The sequence below is a fragment of the Buceros rhinoceros genome, unplaced genomic scaffold (assembly GCF_000710305.1).
Source record: "Buceros rhinoceros silvestris isolate BGI_N320 unplaced genomic scaffold, ASM71030v1 scaffold31512, whole genome shotgun sequence".
NCBI classification, from domain to species: Eukaryota; Metazoa; Chordata; class Aves; order Bucerotiformes; family Bucerotidae; genus Buceros; species Buceros rhinoceros.
In genome coordinates this window covers 653-6,465 of record NW_010397672.1, presented here as the reverse complement: position 1 = coordinate 6,465, position 5,813 = coordinate 653, and positions in this window count along the sequence as shown.

Here is a 5,813-nt window from a genome sequence, read left to right as displayed (position 1 = left end):
TCCGCTCTTCCTCAGAAGGCAGAAATCCTTTTGCACTCCACTATGAACCCAGTTGTCTCATCCTGCCTCTGAATGACATGTGCTCTTGGTTGCATGACACACAATAGATGTGACCCAAGAAACAAGTGGTGAACAATTAGGAAACAATCTGCTCCCAGGCAGAATTACTTCATAGCCGAGTGCGCATCAGCACATTCCAGTAACCTGCCGTACTGCTTGCAGAGGATGCGGTATTGGAAATCCACTCAGATGGACTGGCTCAGTCGAACACGCCCTATCGCAAGGTAAATAGCATGCCGCTGTTGCACAAAAATGCAAGTCATATATAGAAAAAAGAATGTATATAACACTAAAAAAGTGTTATAAAGAATATATATAACACTATATATAGGTAAAAGAATTGTTAAATGCAGCGGAAGCCTTCCACTGGAGAGTTGGAATCTAAGATTTAATCACAATTTTCCAGTATCTTCTGTTTTAGAAGCAACTGTCTTAGACCAGATTTAACCATTTACCTGGTATCTGTTGTCCAGTAATAGATTTGACAATATTCATTAACTTGGAAAACATACTATTGTTTACAATAGGTTTTCCTCATTCCAAAAGCACTTCTAATTGACTCATTGCAGAATGCTAGTCATCTTTTCAGACCAAAGTCCCTGTCTCCCCAATCATGTCCATCACTGACGGAACATCAGGCTTGAATTTCACAAATAACTCTTTTTTTTTTTTCTTGCTTCTCATCTGTAAGAGATCAAGGAAACACCAAAAATCATAAACTAATGTTAGGACAGTTTGCCTTCTGGAACTGTTTTAAGATCACACCTGTATATTAACTCCAATACTAACAACTACGGCAAGAGATCAGCATTTCAAAATCTTCTTGTGGCTTCACAGAAAGGAAGTTATCTTCTCCAGAGTTTCTTGGATTGAGCAATGTTTTTAAAATAGAAAAAATATATTTGGGATTGAAAACACATCAGTTCCAGCAAGAAGCTGCAAATGTATCTGAAAACTACGAGACTCTACCCGCTTCACAGCGTAGTTAAAGCCTGCGTACAGCAGAACACCTCCTTTACACTTTCAGTCACCCTATGAGCAGTTACAAATGTCTCAGGGCAGGGGTGTTTTTCCAAAAGCTTACATGAAGTGCCAACTTCTCCATTTGTACTAGAGCAAATTATTTATCACAAGCTGATATATTCAAAGAAGTAGGGACCACTCCATTCTTCGCAGGCTATTTCTGCAGTTGTCAGAATCTCCAGGTCTCCAGCGGTTCCTTTCCTACCACAAAGGCTAGGAAAGGCCTAGGAGAAAAAAAATCAACATTGAAATAGTCCATTGCCTCCAACTTAAAGTAATGAGGCAACAATTGCTTGAATAGTGATAGCTTTGGAGGTTCTTTGAGTTGATCTCAGTTCTTGAGAGGTTCTTGATCTCAGTTTATTTAGTAGTATTCAATCTCTTCAATGAAAAGTAACTCTCAATTTTTGTATGACAGCATATTACAAATTCAAGGATCTCGGGTGCATCTCATACTTCCCAGATGTATTTCCATAAGGTTAAGCATCTTGGTGTTTTCTACAGACTGGTTATCAGGTTTTCGAGACATCTGTATCAAAACTAGGAGAAGTTTGGCATGCCTTAAATGCACACATAATATGCATTGCATTTTTCACAAGTTTTTTATGAGACTGACAAAAGTTGTAACTTGTTACCACACAGTAGCACATGCTAAGTAAACATTGTTCTTGCACTGGAGAGCACAGGCTGTACACAGGCTGACAACTAATAATTTGCTGGGTGGTCTGAATTTTCACTGGGGAGATGTGGATCACCACTGACAAATTTTCAGTCCTGGATAGGCAATAAAATGGATTCTCAGTATCTTCTCTTGACACCTTTCTTACAAGTGACACTAACGAGCAATTGTAACTAGATTTGGGTTTGTTTGACTGTACCAGGAAAGCCTGTACTAGGGCTATAGACAAAAGAAAGTTCCCATCTTCACTATGTGGCCCACTGAAAAGTGTTAAGTCTTTGTGTGCATTGTTTGAACCCCCTTCCAAGACTCTCTCCAGCAGTCATCATGCTTCTCCATACAAATGGAAGTTAAGGACAGGAAAGGCTAATGCACATCACAAATTTAGCCACTTCCTTTTCCTCAGGATGCTGATTAGAAACAAAATATATAGTTAGCAGCTGCAGATACTGAAAACCTGCTAAATCCTTGAAATCATTGAGACCTGTGAGCTGACTCTGATCACTTTTAATGTGCACAGCTTGCTAAAAAGAGAGCACCATTACAGAGAGTACATGAACATACACGGGATTGTATTTTACCCAAGGGGAGAAAACCAATCCCACCATCGCTCTCCATTCAGTGCTTTTCAGAACACGCAGTGCACTGTAGGCTGACTACTGCAACGTGTAGAGACAAAGGTCTTCGGGTAGAATTGGCCTGGACAGAGACAAAGGGAGTGTGAATGGGCCTCCATGGGCTTGGCAAAAGGTTAAGGCAGAAGCACACCTCTAACATAATCAGAGACAGCCAGCTGCGCATTTCTTGGCAATTACTACGGCTCAGCATCGTTTGAGTCACTGCGCAAGGAAATCGGACGATGCCCTCACAGGCAGTGCTGTCACTACAGTGCCGTGAGTCTATACACTGTCCAATTAATCACCTCGACTTCCCCAAAATGCATTGGCCCAGCACAGTAGCTACGTGCATACCACATTTATATAATTACTACTGCTACCACATGGTGGTATTTATAAGTGATTAAGACATTATGCTGGCATCCAAGTAGAAAAATGAGGTTGCATGTGATCATCAGTCATAAGCAACACGTTCTACAGACATTTTAAAATTAGCACAACAGCATTGCTTTTTAAAACACACATACATTTAAAGCTTGTAATGCAGCATTACAAACTGAGATCAAGTAATCTTTAATTTAAAAAGTCCCTTTAAGGTTAAATACAGGATGTTTTACTGTGTTTTATTGGTATTTGTTCATTTGCTCAGTTCTGGATCCTACTGCAAAATCTACGCAACTGTACTGCACCAGAAGAGTTTCAGTCAGAAATAACCCCCACAGCCACACATGCACAGCCACAGCCTCAGCCCCAGGACATGTCAGGCACTGGCAGGCTTTTTGGGAATTACTCTACACTTCTTAGCAACCCACGGGTGTTCACAGGCCCATTGAAAGTACCAGTGAACTTGAGATAGGACACAGATGTCACACCCAAAGCTAAGGCAAACTTTATTCCTGCTTTCAAAAACAAGTGATCTGTCACTAAGATAGCACAGAGGAAAGGCAGATCAGGAAAAGCTGGAGTGTTCAGTACTTTCTTGGCTTTTGTGAACATGAGTTTGTCAAGAATAGTTTTGGCAATTAATGGGTTAACTGCCATAATAGATGAAGTATGCCTGATAAGTCTTCTGAAACCAAGACACGTGACATCATTCCCTCTGTGACAAACTACAGAAATACGGTCTAGATGAGAAGTGCCAAACACTTTGTGTGATAGGTTAGATGGGATATCAAGACGCTCGACATAATCACAAAAGCTATCAAAACAGATGTAGAAACTGAACTGCATTGCTCTCTTCACGCGGAAACCCCCCCACCCTCCGAAAGGGGTGTTCCAGCAGCCAGCCCTAGGTAGGAGAAGTGCTGCTGCTCCCTGGGAATGATGTTCCTCATCAGAGATGCTCACATAGGGGCCATGTCTTGGGGGGCTGCCCAAAATGCAAGTGTAACCAGAAAAGGCTTCTCTGCAAAACTGCATAAAAGTCGTTACCCTGCATTTGCTGCTGAGATGAGTTTACTGGATGAAATTAACCTGGTCTCAGTAATTTCTGCACCATGCTTTGTCATCCCTGCACTACAGGGATGGCCAAAGAAATTGATGGGCCAGGTAAAATATAATGGAAATCGTATCTGGTCCAGCACCTTCATACTTGACACAGCAGTTGTCTTCTCACAATCTCACAATGGTTTTGAATCTGCCAGCACTATTATGGGTTTCCATCACTCGGAGGTTATCCATATTTTCCATTAGCAACTTGGAAAGTAGAACCAAACATGAGCCAGTACACTCTCTAGGTGACGCTGAAATGGAAGGGAGCAGAAGCAAACATTTGATGGTGGAGAGGAGGAGAAATTACGAAAATTTAAGATTTTCTTGGCAAGTAATAGAAGTACTAACAAAAATAAAAGAAAATTCAATAGAGACAAGCCTGGTATGGTACATTTAGAAGAAATTATTTGCACACATAGAAAGCAGGGAACACCTAGCATGGCAGCAGGAAAGCATTGGTGGGGTTATTGCAGACTGCGAGCTAAAAACCAAGTTCGCAATATAATGCCACCGTAAAACACCCCATGTCTTATGTGAGACATGGCATGGGAAGGACGGGTGTTACTCTGCTTGGCACAGGTAAGGCCTCAGCTGTAACAGTACATCCAGCACCAGCTATCATATTAGGAAAATCAGAACATACTGGGTATTGTCTCCAGATGGTTTAGAAAATACAGTCTTGGGGGAAGACAAGTTATAGAAATTACGTTCATTTCGTGCAGAAGACTAGGGAGAGGCACAGCACTCCAATGTATAAAAGGAGTTTACAGTATGAGAAATGATGAGTTTTTTCCCCTGTGTTGTCATTGGAAACACGTGAAGTAATCCGTTTTTTTCACAGATGAGATCTGTGTTGAACTAGCTGTGACTAGCTGAAAATCAGACAAGTTGTCTGTGGGAGCACTGTGGGACCCACTTCCTCAGAGGACAGAGAAAGGCTACAGAAACCCCTCTCAGGTCTGGTTTAGGTGCCCTGCTACAATACACCGAATGGATTGGGTAACATCCTACGGTCCGCGTGGCCCTGCACTTCCATGATCTGCTCAGTGTCCTTGCTCCCAGCCTCACTGCGTCCAGCACAGTGCACAGGTGAGCACAGGCCCACTGCCCATGCTGGAGAGCAATTTGGGTGACCCTTTTCACCCAGCAGATTCTCTTCCCTCTCTATTATTTCTTCTTCTGGAGCAAATCTTGGTTACTGTTATCATGTAATGGAAGGTGTCAGACATGGAGCCTATGCCCACAGCACCCAACATCTCCAAGACTGAGATATAATATGCAGTTGTGTTCCACAGCATCACGTTTATCTGCAGTGCCCAGAAGATACTGTTATAACATTATCCCCATTTTAATGTCTTAAGAGATCTTACATACCATGCTTAGTTTCTTCTTGCAGATCTCATACGACGGCAGAGATTACTCTGCGGTTTTAGCCTCTCAGCCAAACACTGGATACAGTCGCCATATAAGTTAACATGCGATTTCAGTTTCAGATCAGTGGTCATACAAGGCAGTCAGTGAAAAAAAAAGGTAAGAAAAAGGTTGTCAGATGTGGTGGGCATCTAAAGCCTCTCTCTTACGGATAACCTTTAGCCTGTTCATCTGTCAGACCGTTGGTCTGTTTCAAATAATAATAAAAAAAAGTTACTCTTGTGTTGTAGACTCACCACTTCCATATAAAACTACTTAAATAGTGAGTAACACCATTGGTAAGAAAGCAGTATCCTTCAGATTGTATTCTCACCTTAAAAAGTCATATGTTGTCAGTTTGATCTCTGACAGCTTAAAAAGTGGTTCCTAAAATACCATGTAAAGAACAGGAAAAAGAAGTGTGAATGTCCGTTCTAGGCCAGCGTTACTTTTCTAGTCATTTCCTTTCCTGGTATCACACACTTACATGCAGTTATCTCAGACATACATGAGTACTAATTCTGCTCAGCAGG